The 6,000-nt window shown below is 41.9% G+C and overlaps 1 non-coding gene across 1 annotated transcript; it reads right to left on the reverse strand.

Annotated features, from left to right (window-relative positions):
- Positions 1-1,212: 1,212 nt before the first annotated feature.
- LOC141694274 (small nucleolar RNA R71) lies at positions 1,213-1,319 on the reverse strand. The gene has a single exon (XR_012563594.1). It is a non-coding gene; the product is annotated as a small nucleolar RNA R71 (small nucleolar RNA).
- Between the last annotated feature and the right edge of the window lie 4,681 nt (positions 1,320-6,000).

Raw genomic sequence — 6,000 nt, forward strand, 5'->3', positions numbered from 1 at the left:
CATGTACGATGTTGCATGATTAGTGGGTAACTCTAACCGTTTTATTCGCCCTGTATAATCAAAAGGAATAATTTGTGCTTAAATCATTATGTTGTCAATTTTCGTAGACATATAGGGACTCAACATAATTGATGCCTATTCAACTTCTATCTTAATTGTGGATGTTTGGTAGAATGGTATTAGTACAATGAAAGTTGGCTTTTATCAATTTCGTATTATTCGATTAATATCATCACTGTTGCATGCTAAGGGTAATAACAATGACTATTGAAGGAAGTAGTAATGAAGTTGTGATCTCATGAGTGTTTTAATATTGTTAATTCAAAGTGTTAATTAAGTGGTTAATTTTAGTAGTTAATTGTAGTTAATAATTAGTTAATTAAATCTAAGTGTTATTATCTTAACATTGAGAAGTAATCATACATTGGTGAGTGAATTTAATTGAACATAATTAGTCTGAGTCTCTGTGGGAACGAACTAGAAAGTATTCTATATTACTTGCGAACGCGTATACTTGCGTGTATTATTAGCGCGTGTTTCCGCCCTAACAAGTTTTTGGCGCCGCTGCCGGGGACTCGGCATATTTGTTTAGTTTATGTACTTACCATCATTGGTCGTTAGGACTCAGTGATTAAGATGTGTTACTTATTGTTTTCGGTTGTGTTTCAGGTACTTTAGCGAGCGTTTATGCAAACTCGTTCTCGTACTCGCAATAGGACTTTAGATACAGCTGAGGAGACAGACGAAGTTCTTGATATTCCGGAGAAGATAGATTTTGAAGATTCGGATTCAGGAATTGAGCAGAAAGAGCCAGTAATCATGGGTGATCATATTATTCCGGCAGATCCATCTCTTATGGACTTTTCTCGGCCTAAAATTGATGACATTCAGTCAAGCATTCTTCATCCGGCTATTCAAGCTAACACCTTTGAAATCAAGCCGGGCACTATTCAGATGGTGCAAAATTCTGTTTCTTTCGGAGGAGCTGCGACTGAAGACCCCAACATGCACATAAGGAATTTTGTCGAGATCTGCAGTACTTTCAAATATAATGGTGTGACTGATGAGGCTATCAAACTGAGGCTTTTCCCATTCTCACTGAGGGATAAAGCTAAGGACTGGTTACATTCTGAACCAGCTGGGTCCATCACTACTTGGCAAGATCTTGCGCAAAAGTTTCTGGTGAAATTTTATCCGATGGCAAAGACTGCTGCTATGAGGAGTGCTCTTACTCAGTTTGCGCAGCAACCTACAGAATCTATGTACGAAGCTTGGGAGCGCTACAAGAAAATATTGAGAAAGTGTCCACATCATGGAATGCCCGATTGGATGGTGATCACTGGTTTCTATAATGGTTTAGGGGCCCAATCTCGGCCCATGCTCGATGCAGAAGCTGGAGGCGCCTTGTGGGCCAAAAGCTATACTGAGGCTTACAATCTTATTGAGACTATGGCTGCAAATGAGCCAGGTTACTATGCTGGTGCAGGATCAGGATTGAGCTTCCTTGCCAGGCAGGAAGGAAGCTAAAGAGCAAGTCAAGGCTATTACCTTAAGGTCTGGGAAAGTTGCTGAGGCTGAAAAGGCAAAAGAAAGAGAAGCTGAAGTTGAAGATGAAGAAGCTAAGCAAAAGGAGAAAGCGGTGGAACCAAGGAAGACTACTGTTGAACACACCCTGCCTGAGGGTAATACAGGGGAGAAACAGCTCTATCCTCCACCACCTTTCCCTAAGAGATTGCAACAACAAAAGCTGGATAAGCAGTTTGGTAAGTTTCTGGAGGTGTTCAAGAAACTTCACATCAATATACCTTTCGCTGAGTCTCTGGAGCAAATGCCTAGTTATGCGAAGTTTATGAAGAGTATTCTTTCAAGGAAGGTGAAACTGGATGATCTTGAGACCGTTGCTCTAATGGAAGAATGCAGTGCTGTGCTGCAACAAAAGTTACCTCTAAAGCTTAAAGATCCAGGTAGCTTCACCATTCCTTGCACCATTGGCAAGTTGTCTTTTGATAAATGCCTTTGCGATTTGGGAGCAAGCATCAATCTGATGCCGTTGTCGATCTTTAAAAAGTTGGATTTGCCTGATCCAAAACCCACCTACATGTCTCTACAATTGGCTGATCGTTCTATTACTTACCCAAGGGGCATAGTGGAGGATGTGCTAGTCAAGGTGGATAAGCTCTTCTTTCCTGCAGACTTTGTTATTCTGGATTTCGAGGAAGATAAGAAGATTCCCATAATCTTGGGAAGACCTTTCTTGGCTACTGGCCGTACCTTGATAGATGTGCAGAAAGGTGAACTTACTATGCTGGTGCAGGATCAGGATGTGACCTTCAATGTATTCAAAGCAATGAAATTCCCTACAGAAGATGAGGAGTGCTTAAAAGTGGATGTGATTGATTCTGCGGTTACTTCAGAACTCGATCATATGCTAATGTCTGATGCATTACAAAAGGCCTTAGTGGGGGATTTTGACAGTGATGAGGAGGATGGCAACGAACAATTACAATATCTTAATGCTTCTCCCTGGAGGCGAAAGCTGGACATGCCGTTTGAATCTCTTGGTACTTCTGACCTCAAAAATGTTGAAGGAAAGCTCAAACCATCAATTGAGGAAGCACCCACCTAGGAGCTTAAGCCATTACCTGAACACTTGAGGTATGCTTTTTTAGGTGATACATCTACATTACCTGTTATTATTGCATCTGACCTTTCAGGTAGTGAGGAGGACAAACTCTTAAGGATTTTGAGAGAATTCAAATCGGCTATTGGATGGACCATAGCAGACATCAAAGGGATCAACCCTTCATATTGCATGCATAAGATTCTGCTAGAGGAGGGTAGTAAGCCAACTGTTGAGCAACAGCGCAGACTTAATCCTATCATGAAAGAGGTGGTGAAGAAAGAAATTCTGAAGTGGCTGGATGCAGGAATCATTTATCCTATTTCTGACAGTTCTTGGGTGAGCCCCGTGCAATGTGTGCCTAAGAAATGAGGTATCACTATGGTAGCAAATGAGAAGAACGAGCTCATCCCCACTCGAATAGTCACGGGATGGAGAGTATGCATGGATTACCGAAAGTTGAACAAGGCCACAAGGAAGGATCACTTCCCTCTTCCGTTAATTGATCAGATGCTTGACAAGTTGGCTGGTCATGAGTATTATTATCTTCTGGATGGCTACTCGGGATATAATCAGATTTGTATTGCACCAGAGGATCAAGAAAAGACTACCTTCACTTGTCCATTCGGCACGTTTGCTTTTTACAGAGTTTCGTTTGGGTTATGTGGCGCACCGGCCACTTTTCAGAGATTTATGATGGCTATATTCTCTGACATGATTGGAAATAATGTCGAGGTGTTCATGGACGACTTCTCCGTCTTTGGACATTCGTATGATGAATGTTTGAATAATCTTCGTGCCGTGCTCAAAAGGTGTGTGGAAACTAATTTGGTGCTTAATTTGGAAAAATGTCATTTTATGGTGCGTGACGGCATTATTCTTGGGCATAAGGTCTCTAGCAAGGGTCTTGAGGTGGACAAAGCCAAGGTGGGAGTCATTGAAAATCTTCCACCACCTATTTCTGTGAAAGGAATCCGTAGTTTTCTTGGTCATGCGGGTTTTTATCGACGTTTCATCAAGGACTTTTCGAAGATATCTAAGCCGCTGTGCAACTTGCTTGAGAAGGATGTGCCTTTCAAATTTGATGATGACTGCTTAACGGCATTCGAGACTCTTAAGAAGAGTTTAATCACTGCACCAGTTATTACAGCACCGGATTGGACAGAGCCTTTTGAGATGATGTGTGATGCGAGTGATTATGCGGTAGGCGCAGTTCTTGGGCAGCGCAAGAATAATCTCTTTCATGCGGTCTACTATGCTAGCAAGACCTTAAATGGGGCCCAAATGAACTACACCACTACTGGGAAGGAGCTCTTGGCTATAGTCTTTGGTTTCGAGAAATTTCGATCTTATCTGCTTGGGACAAAAGTTACAGAATTCACTGATCATGCGACCATTCGCTATTTGGTTTCCAAGAAGGATTCGAAGCCGAGACTCATTCATTGGGTGCTCTTACTACAGGAATTTGAGTTAGAGATCAAGGATCAAAAAGGTACTGAGAATCAAGTAGCTGACCATCTCTCTAGATTGGAGAATCCTGAGTCTACTTCACATGATAAGACATTGATCAACGAATCTTTTCCGGATGAGCAGTTGTTCGCAGTTCAGGAGGAAGAGCCATGGTTCGCAGATATTGTGAATTATCTAGTCAGCAATATAATGCCTCCTAATTTGACCACAGCTTAAAAGAAGAAGTTTCCGCATGAGGTGAAGTGGTATATGTGGGATGAACCGTATTTGTTTAGACAGGGAGCTGACCAGATCATCAGGAGATGTATCCCATTCTGTGAGACGGAGGGGATATTACGAGACTGCCACTCCATAATTTATGGTGGACACTATGGTGGTGAGAAGACGACAGCTCATATTCTGCAAGCAGTTTTTTTCTGGCCTACTTTGTTTAAGGATGCTCATCAGTTTGTTTTAAGATTTGATCGTTGCCAAAGAGTGGGAAATTTGACGAGAAAGGATGAGATGCCGTTAAATGTGATGCTTGAAGTCGAGGTCTTTGATGTTTGGGGAATCGATTTCATGGGGCCTTTTGTCTCGTCCTGCAACAATCAGTACATATTGCTGGCAGTCGATTATGTCTCAAAATGGGTAGAAGTCAAAGCTATACCGACAAATGATGCAAAGGCAGTGTTGAATTTTCTTCATAAGCAAATTTTCACAAGGTTTGGAACGCCATGAGTAATCATAAGTGATGAAGGGTCGCATTTCTGCAACCGTAAGTTCACTTCTATGATGCAGCATTATAATGTGAATCATCGAGTTGCTACTGCCTATCATCCGCAAACAAATGGTCAAGTGGAAGTGTCTAACAGAGAGATCAAGCGCATTCTAGAGAAGGTTGTTTCTCCGTCAAGGAAGGATTGGTCTTTAAAGCTCGATGAAGCTGTTTGGGCTTACAGAACAACATACAAAACTCCACTTGGTATGTCCCCGTTTCAACTGGTGTATGGTAAGGGATGTCATTTACCGGTGGAGCTTGAGCATAAGGCCTATTGGGCGTTGAAAAAGTTGAACCTGGATCTAGATGCAGCTGGAAAGAAGTGAATGCTTCAACTTAATGAACTTGATGAATTTCGACTCCAAGCGTACGAGAACAACAAAATGTACAAGGAAAAGGTGAAGAGGTGGCACGATAGGAAGCTACATCCTAAGTTATTCGTGCCGGGGCAACAAGTTCTCTTATTCAACTCTCATCTCCGACTTTTTCCTGGGAAGTTGAAATCAAGGTGGTCTGGACCTTTTATTGTCAAAACTGTGTTTCCACATGGAGCGGTGGAGATTTTTGAGAATGATCTGGACCAAGCATTCAAGGTTAATGGTCAGCGTTTGAAGCGCTACTATGGGGACACGGCAAACCGAGAAGTGGTTAGTGCCGTTTTATTGACAACTTGAGGTAGGTACGCAACGTCAAGCTAATGACGAAAAAGAAGCGCTGCGTGGGAGGCAACCCATGATTTGTTGTTACAGGAACCCTTAGAAGTTAATAACTTATCCAACACCACAAAAAAATCAGAAAAATGGGAGCAGGATTTTTTTTCCAGTAGCCCCCTAAGCGCCCGCATAGCTCTGCTGAGCGACCGCTCAGGGGTCGGCTGGGAGAAAAAAAATTTAGTCCATAAAAAAAAAAAAAATTAGAAAATAAAAAAAAATTACAGCCCATAAACCCACGACCTATTCACCATTATCCCATGATTTTACACCTTAAACCCACTCCTAATCAAATTCTACCCTAATCCATACCCTATATATACATACACCTATCCCATATATCTCCCATACACTTTCTACACTTCAACTCTCTCCCAAACACAAAAACACAATTCTCCAGCACTTTTATTCAGATTCGATGGCACCCAAGAGAGCAAGAA

Source organism: Apium graveolens, chromosome 10 (genome assembly GCF_009905375.1).
Source record: "Apium graveolens cultivar Ventura chromosome 10, ASM990537v1, whole genome shotgun sequence".
Classification (NCBI taxonomy): Eukaryota; Viridiplantae; Streptophyta; class Magnoliopsida; order Apiales; family Apiaceae; genus Apium; species Apium graveolens.